At 39.9% G+C, this 16,419-nt stretch overlaps 3 pseudogenes; 2 read left to right on the forward strand and 1 right to left on the reverse strand.

Annotated features, from left to right (window-relative positions):
- Positions 1-829: 829 nt before the first annotated feature.
- Positions 830-1,588, reverse strand: LOC102857658 (annotated as a pseudogene).
- A 6,209-nt stretch (positions 1,589-7,797) lies between these two features.
- Positions 7,798-8,279, forward strand: LOC102852625 (annotated as a pseudogene).
- Positions 8,280-14,017: 5,738 nt separating this feature from the next.
- LOC102858068 lies at positions 14,018-14,997 on the forward strand (annotated as a pseudogene).
- The last annotated feature ends 1,422 nt before the right edge of the window (positions 14,998-16,419 follow it).

A 16,419-nucleotide genomic window follows, 5' to 3' on the forward strand; every position in this document is an offset into this window, starting at 1 on the left:
TTTCCCATCTCAGCTACATGAATAAATCAGGTACCCAGGTATTACAAACCTCTACATTTCAGACATATTGACCCCTGCACTTTTTCCAAAGGCAGCATCTTCTAGTCCATTTTCAGGATTTATGAACTGTTGGTGGTTGAGGCAGAAGAAGGAGGGTAAGAGTCACATTCCAAGTCAAGCAAATAGTCTGTGACTCAACCTGGGTGCCAAAGCCACTAGGATTCCTCCCCTCCCCCCATGTCAGCCAGCCCCTGGTTACACCTCCACTACATTGTCTTTTGTGTATCTTTTTTTTAAAATTTCTTTATTTTTCATTTCAATGAACATCTACAGCGATTTTGGAATTCCGTTCATTCATTGTTGCACCCCTCTCCCTGCCCCCCATCTTTTGTGTATCTTAAGTAGATGCTCTCTTGCCCCATTGCTGACTTTCCAGACCAGGTCCTGCCTGGATTCTTGACCATTGTTTCTACAACACCTGGTACTTGATCTAGACCTGCCCTGGCCTTTAGGATGTTAACTTACTGTCTCTTCCACAGCAGTGTAAGTGTCTGGTTCCAGTCCCAGGTGCCCAGTGGAGGAGCCACAGGTAAGATATAAAAGCCTCGAAATGGGTCTGCACAAATACTGTGCCCTCATGCACATCTGAGTGTGGGTATGTGTGTTCTATGGCGTATGCATAGCACCAGACCTTTTTTTTTTAGTTCAAAAATTGTACCTGTCACATATATTTCAACAGTCCCTCCTGTAGTGTTTTATTTTCCATACTAAAAGGAAGTGTAACAAAACAGCCACTGATTCATGTTTCCAAATTAAAAAATAACTTCTGTCAGTCTGCAGATTGCTTAGCTCCTTCTCCTGCTAATCTATCAGCTTCTTCATTGCCTCTAAATCCCGAATGACCAGGAATGTGCATCCATTGAATATCCATGCCCTGGGTAAGTCTGTCAAGCTCAACAAAGTCCTCCTTGTTGATTACCTCTTTCCCTGTGCTTGTTTTCCGTCCATTTTCCTTCCAACCTTTAGCCCAATTATTTATACCATTTATACACGCTGTCTGTATATAGAACCAACTTAGTTATGTTTTGAGTTTTTGCTTGTTCAGTGGCTTTGCAGGCTGCATGAATTTCTGTTCTTTGTTTTATCTGTTGCCCAGAAGGTCTATGCTTACATTTAAAGGATGGCCTGGCCCCTAATAAACACCAGTTCCTGCTTGTGCCCTTTTCTGTCCATTGGTAGAGCAGCAGCCATCAGTTGTAAACCACCACAAATTCTCCCATATAAGAAAATTTGTCTTTACCAACTGAAGGGACTGAGTCTGTATTTTGTTTTAAATGCTTTACACAAGTTTCTGCATTTTCATTTTCCTCTTCATCCAGTGACTTTCACTTGAGATTCTCGCATATGCTCATTTTTCTTTCCTTCTGAACCATCAGGGCTTCCACAGTTCTTAACAAAGGCCCAGGCCTCATCTTCAGTAGCAAATTTCTTAAATTTAGCAGCAGGAAACTGGTCCACCTGTGCTCTACTTTCATCCCAAGTAAGAAAAAACCCCGACCTTGGGACCCCGTCTTTCGGCATAGAACATTCTGAATCTCCCACAGCTGCAGCTCCAACAGCTCACAGTGGCTAAAGCAAAGGAAAGAAAATCCTGGTCATTTCTGACTCCAAAGGATAGGTATTTTGGCCCCAAAAGCTTACAGCTGAAGGACTAGAAAATTACACGCAATCTTCTCAGCACCAGATTTTTGTAAAAGGACTTCAGTATTCATGCTCAAGACCTCGTGTTCTGGGTCTAGTGGGGTGTGTGTGAGAGAGATTGAGGTGATTAAGAGAAAGGGAGAGCTAAGAGGAAGGGGAGAGATGAAGGTGAGGAGGGACATGAGAAGAATATAAGATCTGAGTGTGACATGGAGAGATGATGAGCAAGATTGAGAAACCTTGTGAAAGTTTGAATATTTAAGAGAATTTAAGGGAGAATTTACTGTATGAGCTTGAGGGGAAACTGAGAATGAAGAACGATTTTGAAGGAGTGAGCAAGAGGAATAAAAAGGGAGTGATAGAAGGGGAAGTGGGAGAGGGGAGAGAGATTGAGTTGAGTTCATAGAGTGATGTAGAGGTATATTTGCATGATTTAGTCCTAAAGACTCCACAAAAAGAATGCTTGTCCCACAAAAAGAATACTTGGGTAAGCAACCAAAGGGGAGTGTGTGTGTGTGTGTGTGTGTGTGTGTGTGTGACTCTTAGATGGTTATGGCTCACAGTTCTAGGATAAAAGTGGGTGGTCCTGACCTCTTCTAGCCTCCTTCAGTCCTGGTCTCTGCTTCCCATCCCTCCTTCGCAGCAAAAAAGGTGAGTGCTTACTGAACTCGAGTAGACTAGAGTGGTTAATGCAGGTTCGCTCTGGAGGTTGTTACAAGGGGTAGGATTTGGGGTGGTGATTCAAGGCCTTAAGAGGGTGTGGACACTGGAATCCACTATGGCAGAAGCCTGGAGAGCAGTGTACACTGGGGTCTCACGAGGAGGCTAGGAGCTCACCACCATCTTCTCCCACCGTCCACTCTAAGCCCTGAGGATGGTTTCCAGTTCTATGAGTTCATTGCTATTAGAAGTTAACGAAGTCCTTTCCTTTGATCAAAACCTGTGCCTGGCAACCATGAACTACCCAGGCACCCAGCAGGACTGAGAGGTATAACCTTGAGTAAAACTGGTTTTGGCTACATTGTGGGGAGGTGTAGAGACCAAAGCCTATTGAAATACGGGGACAGGAGACGTCAGGAGTAGCTAATTCCTGAATTTACTGGGCAGGGCCATTTTAGGTACAATGAGAATTAGGGTGGTGATGCCAAGGCATGTCGAAGACTCAGTCACTCTTGTACTTCTCTGTAATTACACTCAACCACATGGGTAATCTTGAGTCAACATCTTCACCAGGTCTCAATTGTGTGGCTGAGGGCCGTGACTCTAATTGTCACTGTTCTACCAGACCCCTTACCAGGCCCCTCCTAAGGTGGATTTGATTATATGAATAGGTCAATTTAGAAAAAGCTCCTATAACACCAGTGTTCTGAACAAATGTTCAGTAAAAGTGAGTTACTGTTATTGCTCAGGTAAATGGATGTGCAGCAAAGCATTTGTGCAGTTTGACTGCGTAGGACAGTGCCTATGTCACTTTAGTGAGCTTGTGCCACTCTGCCCACCCTGTAAGGTGCATGCAGTTGGGAATAGTTGCTGGGAGAGGTTCATGTGCTGGATATGGGTTCATGGCATGTGGGGACTGCTTAGCTCCTGCCTTTGGGCCTCTGGCTGGGTGGTCAGACATCAGTCTGGCTGTAAGGTTCACAGTAATGTCCCTGACTTAGATCAGTCCCCTCCTCAGAAGTGATCAGTGAGTAAGCTGACGCTCTGCCTGGTGCCTTTGGGCCATGTCCAAATGTTTAGGGCCAGGTCATCTGATCAGCCCTCGCTGCACACCCTTAAGTCTTTGCTCTGTACTGTTATGATCCTTTTCATCATGGACATCCGGACTTTGTACTTACCAACAGTAGGTGAGTTTTCTTTCCACGTTCTCTTTTTTACCCTGCTCAGGGCCAGGTCAAAATTCTTCTCTCTGCTTTCAACCAGGGAAAACGTTGACTTAATTCTGCATCTCCTTTCTAAACAAATTTACTGACTTCCAGGAGCACATTAGAGATGGTGAGGACAGCGCAGGATAGATCCAGATCTGTTGTTCATAGGGTTGCTGTAAGTCATAGTCAATGGTGGTGGCACCTGACAACAACAACAACAATAACAGTGGGCTGTCCCAGCTAATCTTTATGCAAGCATAAAGTGGTAGTGGGTGCCCTTAAAGTGTGCAAACTTTTGCAGCTTAAAACAAACAAAAATCCAAATAACAACAGAACATAAAAGAAAAAAAAAATTGGGATTCCTTTGTCATAGCCATTTGTTTCACTCTTCTTGATTCTGCTAGCTTTATTATCACTTTCAGTAAAACAGCTGAGCTGCACCACAAAAAATGTGGAGAGCAAGACCTGAGAATCCTTATGAAGGTCTCAAAGAGTGTGGAAAGAAGCAAAAAGAAACAGTATATTGATATGAGGCTCAGGCCCCAATGTCCTCCAGGGGGTTGAGAATATGGAGAGATCAGGGTCCCTTTTTTGAAAAGCAAACGTTTCATTAAGGAGCTTGAGGTTACTTTGATCAGTTTTGAACCAAAATATTTAAAGAGGCTCTTTTAGAATCCTGAAATGTTTGGAAGCTTCAGAATAGCAATGAAAAGAAACAACCTGTTATAATTGATTTTTCCCCCCTTTTCTTTATAATTGATTTTGGTAGTATGTTTTTCCAATTGAAACCTTTGTTCTATTAGTTTTTCTGCTTAGAAAGTAACTCAGAGGGGTCATTGAGTTGACAAATAGTTGTGAGCTTTAAACCACAAGTCTATATTCAAACAAGGCCTAGGTGCATAGTTTTGGCCATGTAATTAGCTAGAGTTCCACTAGGAAAACCCCTGCTCTTGGACTTGCCAGACTTGAGATGGTCTTAAACACTACAAAATGACACATTCACCAGACTCACAATAAATAGCTCAGATTCAAACCCAAAGCACAAAAGGAGCTTTAGAGTCTGAGCAGGCTTCCTGAGCTGACCTCCGGCTGGTCTTGTAAAGAGAATGCAAGCTCAGAGGGCTTCTCTGGGCATCACACTGGTGTCCAGTGGAAACTTCTGGAGTGCTAGTCACTTTCAAACCCTCTCTGCCTTCTCTCATTGCTGTGAAGTCAGAACTGACTCATAGCTGACTCTCTCCTTGGTTTCTAAGGGTGTAAACCATACAGGAAGAGATTGCCCATCTTCCTCCCACTGGTGGATTTGAACAGTTGTTTGGCTGTGAGTTGGTTCCAACTCGATGGTGCACAAGTGAATAGGATACTTGGCACCTTGGAGAAGTGAGCTTGGAACTCCCTGCTGCCGAGACACCTGGGATCATGTTTTTTTAAGCTGTAAGTTGAACTAGAAGTTGTTTGGAGTTTCAAACAGCACAACTCCTTAAGGCCTAGGCCACCAAATCTCCACTTCTGACACTAGGAAATATTAAAAACTTAAATGCATCTAGCAACACCAAAAATGAGCATATTAAGAAATATTTATCAGAGTAGATATGATTTGGCTTAGATAGCATCAGACTGAAGTATTCAGAAGGTACCTTGAAGGTGGACAGTGGCAGCTCCTGAGGTCAGCAGATTCCCTTCATACTGGTTTCTCTGGGCATGTGCAGGGTTTCAGGGTCAATCAGTTATAAAAACAACCACTAAAGACACACCATATATCAAAGGACATCTGGAAATTTAACCATCAAGGAATTTTGCTCTAAGGGAAGACTCTTGCCCCTGACCTTGTGTTTACCTTTTCCAGTAAGGGTCTAGTGCAGCCTGCTTTGGATTTTGGGGTCTTTATAAAACTTTCACAGAAAACAAAATATTATTTTGAAAAAGTATAAATTTATGCTAGTGGATACAAATACTATAAAGATGCAATTGGAATGGTAACAGCATAATTAAGGGGTTGAGGGAGGGAAGAAGCTATAGAACTAGAAGATCTTATTGAAAGTTGACATCAATTTAATCAAGATTTTAAAAATTATAATCTTTCTGAAGAAAGTATCTTAAAAGTATATGAAAGAAGTGAAGCAAATTGACTCACTACAAAATACAAAAGACGGTAATATTAGAAATAATAAAGAACAAAGGAAGTACACAAAACTCATACAAAGTCAAATAGCAAAAGTGTACAAGATAATTTTTTCTTATCAATTCTTTTTTAAAAAATTCCTTTCCCCCCCCCCTTGTTGTGTGCATCAAATTGGATCCGACTGGTACAGGAGGAGATTGCCCCTCTTATTCCTGCAGAGCATCTGGTGGATTTGAACCATGCACCTTCGGGATTGCAGTGCAGCTTCTTGCCACTAGGCCACCAGAGTTCCCTTGTTACCACTTATTAACAGTAAATGTAAATGGACTAAATTCTCCAGAGAAGGGAATGAAATAAGACATTTCACCCATTTACAACAACATATTATATTGGTTGTTTTTTTTATTTAAGACTCTTGTTTAGAGTCCACAAGACCTTATGGGTGGTCTTTGTATTAAAACTTGGTGGTTGTTATGCTTTTGAGGAACATTCTTCTAAGTGGTACAGCACTCTTCTGTCAATCTGCTGTTCTGAGGTAACCTTGTGGCCATTGGGGTGTCAAACAGCATACTGGTTATCCATGGTGGACAGTGTTTGGTGGACCACCCAGTAACAGACAGGTTTGAAAGCAGGAGTGGCATCCACTTCCTAAACAACATGCCTGTGGAAACTCTATAAACTTTGAGAAATAACGTTATAGAAAGGCTTCAGGTCTTTTGTTCATAGAGTCACTGTGAGTTGTGCTTGACTTGATGCAATAAACAACAACTACATGCTGCTTACAAGAGGCATCTTAGACCCAAAGATACAAACAGACTGCAAGTGAAAGGATGGCAAAAATACTGTGCGTTTTTTGTTGTTAGGTGCCATCAAGTTGGAACCAATTCATAGCTCCCCCTCCAGTGGGTTTTCCGAGGCAGTAAATCACAAGGGAGGAGACTGTCCATCTTTCTCCCAGCTGGTGGATAGCTCCTTACCACTAGGTCACCAGAGTTCGAATCAAAAGAGGATTGAAGTGGTGATTCTATGTCAGACAAAATAGATGTCAAGTCAAAATGTGTAATAAGAGACAAACATAAACTTTATATATTGGAAAATGGATCAATCCAATCTATCAAAAAGATAATTATAAATATATAAGCACCTAATATAGGAACACCCAAAGATTTAAAGCAAACACTGAAATAATTGAAAGGAGGAATGGGTCTACAATTACAGTGGGAGACTTTACTACATCACTTCCAGTAATAAACAAGGCATTGAGAAAGAAAATGAATTTTAAAAAAATGCCCAAGTGACATGATAAATAAACTGTTGTTGTTGATTGCCATCAACTCAAGCATAGTGACCCTATGAACAAAAGACCTGAAGCCTTTCAATTAACTATCATCGTTTCTCAAAGTTCATAGAGTGTCCAGAGGCATGTTGTTTAGGAAGTGAATAAATGAACTAGACCTAAAGAAATGCAGATCACAAAAAAATAGGACACTACATATTTTACTTCAGGGTACACCGTGCCTAGGATGGACCACATGCTAAGACTCAGTCTAAGGCTCAGTAATATTTAGCTAATTGAAATCATACAAAGAAACTTCTCTGATCACAGTGGTATCAAATGAAAACAAAAACTGGAATATACACAAACACATAGAACAACTAGGCTATGGAGTCTAGGCTATACTATTAATCATCCAGTGGGTTAAGAAAAAGATCCAAAGAGAAATTAGAAAATTCATTTTCAAAAGAATACAAAATAAAAGTGCCACTATTCAAAGTTATTATTTATTTTCTATTGTGTGCTGTCAGTTGGATCTAGCTGGCAAAGGATGAGGTGGATTTGAATCGTGGACCTTCAGGATTGCAGCATAGTTTCTTGCCACTAGGCCACCAGAGCTCCCTTCCATTATTAAAAGTTAATAGGACTGGGGCAGGAAGACATTGTTGAGGGTGGGGAAGCCGGGAGCTCCACCCCATGTGGCTGAAAGAGTGGGTCTGAGGACAGTTGTGCACTCTTTAGCAGTGCTTAACGTGGCCTGGCCCTAAGGAAATGGTCGACTGGGTCCAGTCACTAGATTACACATAGTCCAAATCCTGTTTGTCTGTGAAATGCAGTTGACACATCAGCTGGACCTGTTTTCCAAGTGCATGTTGGCCCTTCCTTTATTTAAAGATGTAAAAATAATACTAGAGACTTGAAAAGAAAGGCCATGGAAGTCACCATCAATGGCTCATTAATAGAACCTGCAGTGATTATTGGTCTATTTCAGATACAGCAATAAACAAGGCAGTTCACCTCTACAAACTGGGAAAAATGAAAACAAGAACTATCTACTGAAATTATTTTCAACCTTTTCGCCAAATAAACAATAGATCAGAAGCTTTAAAGAAATTTGGTATTTCAATTCTAAATGTTTACAAGAACACCTAATATCTAAAGTAGAAGGTCAGCAAGTTTCCCTGGAAAATCTTCCTGAAATAACAAATATTAGAGAAGCCAAAGAGTATATAAATTGTCTTCACAAGAAGAAAATACTGGGACTTTATTAAATGGTATAATTTAGAGAATCACAACAAAAGGTGCTTTATGAAGAGTCCAAAATGCCAGCACTTCATCATTTTAAAAAACCAAACAAACATTGCTATTTCTTTCTTGGTCATGAAATTTACATATACACATAACTATCTATATAGATCTATATGTACATTGTAGAAAAAATTTGAAACAGACCCGTATAAAGGGGTTGAAAATGCATGGAGTCTTACCTCTTTTAAAATGTTAAAATAGAAGCCACTTTTATTGCTATTTGCCTTTGTCCTCTAATCTCCCATTTCGTTCAAATGTGTTTTATATAATTGGAATAATAATTGCAACCCTTCATGGAAAGTCTATACTGAAAAAAAAAGTTACTAGGACAGAGGAAGTGGTGTTCAGAGAAACATTATTAGCTATAAATGCCTATTTTAAAAGGCAGAATTATCATTAATGAAGCAACTAACTTAAAAACTTGAGGAATTAGGAAAATGTTAGCTCCACTAGAAAAGAGAAAAAACACAAATATCTAAAATTGTAAACAAAAATGGAGACATTGCAACAGAGTCTAATGAAATTAAAGTAATCCTTACAGAATACTATAGACAATTGTGTGCCAAGATATTTGGTAGATAATATGGAAATTTCTAGAAACACACGAATGGTTTACACTAATGAGAAGGAAAATAAATACCTCAAGCTCTATAAAACAGAGACGATAGATGTGACAAAGGACTTCTCAACAAAGACGACTCCAGGTCGGGACAGCTTCACCGTGGAATTCTATAAAAAATTTACAGAAGAGTCCTGTGGAGGTCGAGTTCCAGAACATGGGGTCCACCTTGTCCCAACCTCTAGACCAGCTGCCAATCGCTATGCCCCCCGAAGACAGCGGCACCCGCCAGTCCTGCGCCCCTGTCCGTCCCCCTGTCCGTCTCCCCGGCGCAGGACCCGGTTACTAACTGCTGGAACTGCCCTGTACTCTCGGGGATACGGTTGATGGGGGCGGGGGGCTACGTGTACTGGGTGGTGAAGAGGCCCTTGAAGCTGGGATACCCCCAAGACCCAGGCAGATTGCGCAGATGGTGATGGGCTCAGTCTTGCAGTTTTTGGGGTCTAGTCATCCTATTAAACCCCCAAAAGAAGACTCAGTGGGCAAACTGAAACTGAAAGTACCATCGTGAATGTCATCTCTTGTATCCGTCCTCAGAACATACATACCCTCTTGACCCACAGAGGGAGCATGGTGTCAGTGGACATGTAAGTACAGACACATGGACATACTTAGCCCTGAAGCTACTAGAAGACTGAAAAGCCAAAGAATGGGCTCTCGTCCTTGGCCAGGACTATTTATAGCCTTCACTTCAGGCCCCGGATCAACCATTATTTAAAGACTCTTGTACTTCCATAATTGAGTGAATACCCACTATGAACCTGGCCCTGATGCCCTGTAATATTAAGAATGCCCTGTAATATTCAGAAGTACAACATCCTTTTTGTTCTGCTTACTCTTTTCAAGTTTCTTGCAAATGTATCATCTGAGTGCTTCCTAGCCACTCAGGTTATTATATTGGTTGTGAACCTAGACCAAGTGATTTGTGGAGTGTCAGCAATGGAGCAAGACCTAATAAATACTTAAGAACTAGGGTGACTTCAAGAGAGAAGATTGACCATGGAGAAACAAACTCATAAAAGTCAGATATAAAAGCCTACAAGTGTCAAAACATTTGAGAGGGATTTGAAACTTCTTATAATAATATTTTTTAAAAATTTTTATTTTATTATTTTTGTGTGTGTACCGTCAAATTGGATCTGACTGGTACAGGTGGGGATGGGGATTGTCCCTCCTTCTCCAGCAGAGCATCGGGTGGATTTTTTTTTTTAAAATGTATTTATTTTTTTTTTCCCATCGGGTGGATTTGAACCACAAACTTCTTGGATTGCAGTGCAGCTTCCTGTCACTAGGCTGCCAGAGCTCCCTAATAATAAATATTTTTAAAGTAAAAAAAAAATTACAGAAGAGATGACATCAATCCTCCTTAAGCATCTCCAAAAAAAGTTTGAGTAGGTAATTCTCAACAAACCATTACAAAAATGCATACAGAAGCACATAAAAATGATTTTACATCATGACTAAGTGAGATTTAAGAATACAAAGATAACTCAATACTTGAATATAAAGGTCATACACCATCTAAATGGAAGGAGTACCACATCCCCATTACAATTACTTGAAATAATGTGTCTGAAAGAAAATTTAACACCCTTTTATAATAAAATAATCCAACAAAATAGAACTAGAAGGGAAATAGCTCAAAATCATAAAGGATATTAAAGTCTACAGCCAATGTATGAAATGGAGAAAGAAAACATTCCCCTTAAGATTGGGAAGAAGACAAGAATACCCATTGTAATCACTGGATTCAATGTCATGGACATTTTAGAGCAGTTTGTCAATAAAGAAGCAAAAGCTATCCAAATTGGGAAGGAAAAAGAAAATGATCCCTCTTTGCAGATTACATAATATAAAATCACAAAGAATCAAAGGCACTCTGGTGATATTGTGGGTAAAGAGTTGTGCTGCCAACCCAAAGGCTGCTGCTGAAAAGAAACTTGAGCAATCCCTCCTTTGCAATTCTTAGACTCTGAAAACTCACTGGAGGGTCAAGTATGAGCTGGTTTTGACACACAACAACAGAAATCAACAAGAAAACTATTGAAGCTAATAAGTGGATTCATCAAAGAAAAGTAGTCCAGTGTTCTGATCTCTCCATCATATTTGATGGAGTGTTTTGCTGGGTACAAGATCTCTGTTTGTAGTTGTCTTCTTTCAGAGTTTTGAATATATCATTCTACTGTCTTCTTCCTTGCATGCTTTCTGCTTAGAAATTGCACTTAATCTTACTGGTTGTCCTTTGTAGCTAATTCTTAGTTTTTCTCTTGCTGTTTTCATAATAATCTCCTTGTCTTTGATTCTGAAGAATTTGACTATGACATGCTTTGGTGTTTTCTCTTGGTATCATTTTTATTTGGGCTTCACTCAGCTTCTTATTTCTTATTTCTCATGACACCTGAAAAGTTTTCTCCTACTAACTTGTCCACAATTTTTTCAGTGCTTTTTTTTTAGCTTCTTCCTGTTCTAGAATTCTGATTTATGTGTCTTGATAGCGTCCCATAATAATTCTTAGACTTTCTTCATTTTACTTCATTTTTGTTTCTGCTTTATTGCTCTAGCATATCAGTGATCTTCTACCTTGATCTTCTGTTTCACAAATTCAATGTTCCATTTAATCTGCCCCTCCAATATATTGTTGTTGTTGTTAGGTGCCTCTGAGTTGAGTATGACTCATAGTGACTCTATGAACAAAAGATCTGAAACCGATCTTGTCCAGTACCATCCTCACACTTCCAGACACCCAGGAGCCCACTGCAACAATCACCTTGTCAATCCATCTGGTAGAGGGTCTTCCTCTCATTCGCCACCCTTCCCAATCTCATATCCCTCTCCAAGGAATAGCATCTCCTACGAATATGTCCAAAGTATGTTAGGTGAAGCCTCATCTTTCTTACTTCCAAAGAGCACTCTGGCTGCACCCTCTCCAAGACATATCTATTGATTTTCTTGGGAATCCATGGACTATTCAGTGCTCTTCTCCAATACTACAGCTCAAAGGAATAAATTATTGTTCTGTCATCATTTTTCATTGTCCAGGTCTTGGATGCATAGCTGGTAATTAGAAAGACCATGGCCTGAATCAGACTCACCGTAGACCTCAAACCGACATCATTACTCCACAATAATTTGGAAAGATTTTCTCCATTGCAATGCATCTCCTTATTTCCTGAATGCTTGTACCAAGAGTGTTAACTGTGGATCCAAGCAAGATGAAGCTGTTGACAGTTTCAATCTCTCCTCTGCATCCATCATGACACAGCCTATTGGTCCAGTGGTAAAAATCTTTGTTTTCTTGATATTGAGATGCAAGCCATACTGAAAGGGGCATTCCTTGATCTTCTGCAACAAGTGCTTCAAATCATCCTCACAGCAAGCAAGGTTGTGTCATCTGCATAATGCAGGTTATTTATGAGTCTCCCTCCAATCTTGATGAAGAGGACACTCCTCTTCATAGAGTCCAGCTTCTCAAATAATTTGCTCAGCATATAGATTACTAAAGTTTAAGGATGTCAGCTTAAGGACAAGGTGCATCTAATCCAAGCCATGGTTGTTTTTTTTTTTTTAATTAATTTTAATTAAGTTAACTCTTCTCTTTGAAAAGTAAAAGAAAAAATTTTTTGTTGTTATACAATCCCTCCCCCCAAGTCCACTCTACTGTGCAGCCTTCATTCTAGACTCTGGTCATGACAATAATACCTAATCATATATCCCTTTTAAACAGTTCTCTCCCTTATCTGTTGCAATGCAGTAGTCATCATTCCTCCCCTTCTTCTCTGTCTTCCCTCAGCCCAATGTCAGTCCTATTTTACAATAGTGGCCTTATGCAAGATTTGTCCTTTTGTGACTGAGATATTTCACTCAGCATAAGGTCCTCTAGGGTCATCCACTTAGAGTAGTATTTCATGAGTTCCTTGTTTTTCTGTGCTGCATAGTATTCCATTGTGTGAATATACCAGAGCTGCTCTATCCATTCTTTTGTTGATGGGCACATGGCTTGCTTCCAGCTCTTTGCTATTGTGAATAAAGCCTCAATAAACATGGGTGTGCATATATCTGCTTGGGTGGTGGTAATGGTTTCTTTAGGGTAAATTCCCAGAAATGGAATTGCTGGCTCAACTGGTATTTCTATTTGCAACCTTTTGAGAAACTTCCATCCAGCCTTCCCAAGAGGTTGCACCATTTTACACGCCCACCAACAGTGAATAAAAGTTCCAGTTTCTCTGCAACCTCACTAACATTTGTTGTTTGCTTTTCTGTTAAAGTTTGCCATTCTTACTGGTGTGAGATACCGCATAGTTGTTTTTATTTGCATCTCTCTTAGAGCTAGGGATTTTGAACATTTCTTCATATGTTTGTTGGTCATCTGAATGTCTTGTTTGGTGAAGTGTATGTTCATATCCTGTGCCCATTTTTAAATTGGGTTATTTACCTTTATCTTGTGGTGCTCGAGTATTTTATAAATTCTAGATATAAGTCCCTTGTCTGACATGTCATTACCAAATATATTTTCTCAATCTGTGGCCTTTTGGAGTTTTTGGATGTGCATAAGGATTTGATTCTTAGAAGGTCCCATTCATCTATTTTATCCTCTCCTGGTTGTAGATTTTCCAGGATGCTTGGAAGATTGTTTATGTTGTGAATTAAGACTTCTAGGGTTCTTTCAAACCTTTCTTTAATGAAGTTTATAGTCCTTGGTTTTAGTCCTAGCTCCATAATCCACTTTGAGTTGTTTTTTGTATATGGAGTGAGATGTGGATCTTGCTTGAGTTGTCTGTAGGTAGTTTTCCAATTATGCTAATACCATTTGTTTAAAAGGCTGTCATTTCTCCACTTGGCTGATTTCATCTCCTTGTCAAAAATCAGTTGACCATAGGTAGATGGGCTGATTTCTGGATTCTCAAGTCTATTCCATTGATCTATGTGTCTATCATTGTACCAGTACCAAGCTGTATTGACCACCACGGCAATGTAGTAGGATTTGAAATCAGGGAGTGAGATATCTCCTACCTTATTTTTGCTCTGCACACCACTTCCGGAGCTCCCCACTGCGCTGCGGTTCTGAGAGTCCAGGCTCTGGCCTGGGAGCGTTGGGCGGCCGCGCACCACTTCCACTGAGCGCCATGGCTGCGGCCGGGGGGCGGATAACGGCAAGACGCTGCCCTCTCCTCAACCTCCTTCTCTTCGCCTCTGGCCCTGTGCTGGGCTGGAACCATCCTGACAGAACATTGTTACAGGATGTGAAAGCTTTCACCCTCCATCATGACCGCTATACAACCTCCCGCAGACTGGATCCAATCCCACAACTGAAATGTGTTGGAGGTATGGCTGGATGTGATACTTAGACCCCCAAAGTCATACAGTGTCAGAACAAAGGCTGGGATGGTTATGATGATGCAAGACTGACTTAGATGTTGCATACAAATTTGGAAAAACTGTGGTGAGCTGTGAAGGCTATGACTCATCTGAAGACCAGTACATACTAAGAGGATCCTGTGGCTTGGAGTATAATTTAGATTACACAGAAATTGGTCTGAAGAGATTGACAGAGTCTGGGAAAAACCCTGACTTTAACTCTTTCTCTGGCTATGATAGGAAGATGTACTCCTCAGATTCCAGTGGTAATAGTGGATTGATTATCATTGTGGTGCTCCTTGCTCTTGCTTTTGGAGTTTATAAACTGTTCCTCAGTGATGGTCAAGATTCTCCTCCACCGTATTCTGAATATCCTCCATATTACCATCAGTATAGGAGATACAACACCATGGGAGGATTCTCTTCCCCAGGCTTTAAGCCCGAGTTTACAGGATCAGGGAGTACTGGCCATGGTGAAACTTCTAGTTTTGGCAGTGCTTTCAAAGGACAGCAAGAATACAGCAATTCAGGACCAGGCTTTTGGACTGGACTGGGAACGGGAGGACTATTAGGATATATGTTTGGCAGCAACAGAACAGCAACACCATTTTCTGACTCATGGCATTACCCATTTTGCCCTCCGTCATACTCCAGCACATGGAATAGTCGTACTTACTCACCACTTCGTGGAGACTCACAAACAGGAACCAGAACAGCTTCAGGTTATGGTGGTACCAGAAGACGATAAAAAAAAGTTTCCTGCTTTTTCATAATTTTATCTCTCTCAAAAAAAAAGTACTACCTGCTAACAGCTAAGGAAGAGAGATAATAAAAATTTCTGTGATATTTTGTCCTGTATAGCTTTTTGTATTATTTGAGGCCAAGAGTTGATAATGTGACAAAATAGTAATGTAGAGAAATGTGTGTGTAAATTTAACATGCAGATGTATATTGTAGCTTATAATAGTGCTGATGGTTGTGAAGTGTCAGAAATATGTGGTTTAACTTCTAAAACATATGATACCAAAAGAAGCATTCAAAATGAAGATTTTATGCTGAGTAGAGAACATTTCAGTCTTGAGGATTTAGTTGATGAATCAGTACTTCCAAGGTAACAGTGACAGTTACTCTGTTTGGTACCATGGTTTGCTGTTCTTCAAACATTTAAACAAGCTTTGGATTACTACATATACTAACTTGTGGGTTTTGATCATCTGATCTCAATCACTTTGAATCTGTCCGTTTTGGCTGTGGAGGTATACTTTCGGCAAATGCGAATTAATTTAAAAGGAGAAAATAAGCATCTGGAAGTTATGAATGATTGTACGCCGACAAAATACTCAGCAAAGGCTATTTAATAGTAAAAGCATGCAGTTCTTTCTAGAATTTCAAATATTGTAATTGTTTTAATCAGTAAAATGACTGAATAAAAAACCAAACACGAAAGAAAAAAAAAAAACCCAAACGAAGTGCTTTGCTTATTTGGGACCTCTTTCCATTCCAAATGAAATTGGAGATAGCCTTTTCCATCTTGTTGAAGAATGGAATTGGTCTTTGTATTGGGATTGCACTGAATGTATAAATTGCCTTTAGTAGTATTGTCCTTTTCACAATATTGAGTCTTTCTATCCACGAGCAAGGGATAGTCTTCCACTTCTCCAGGTACCTTTGTTTGTTTGTTTGTTTCATATAGTAATGTTTTGTAATTTTCTTTAAATAGATCCTTTGTGATTCTGGTTAGATTTACTCCCAGGTATTTAATCTTATGATTAGCAATTGTGAAGGGTATTGTTTTTCTAAGCTCCAGTTCTGCTTTCTCTTTGTCACTGTAGAGAAATCAGATTGATTTTTGTATGTTGATCTTGTATCCTGCCACTTTGCTGAATTGGTCAACTAAGTCCAGTAGTTTTCTTGCTGAGTCTTTAAGGTTTTCTAAGTATGTTATCATATCATCTGCGTACAGAGATAATTTTACCTCCTCTTTGCCAATTTGGATACCTCTTATTTCCTTGTCTTGTCTTATTGCTATCGTTAAGACTTCTGATACAATAGTGAATAGGAGAGGTGTTGGGTCAATCATTTTGGTTATTTATTTATTTTTTATTAAATTTTATTAATTTTAATGAACATTTACAGAGATTTTGGGTTTTCATTCATTCATTGTTGCACT

The sequence above is a fragment of the Elephantulus edwardii genome, unplaced genomic scaffold (assembly GCF_000299155.1).
Source record: "Elephantulus edwardii isolate Elephantulus edwardi_28Jun2011 unplaced genomic scaffold, EleEdw1.0 scaffold00062, whole genome shotgun sequence".
In the NCBI taxonomy this organism is placed as follows: Eukaryota; Metazoa; Chordata; class Mammalia; order Macroscelidea; family Macroscelididae; genus Elephantulus; species Elephantulus edwardii.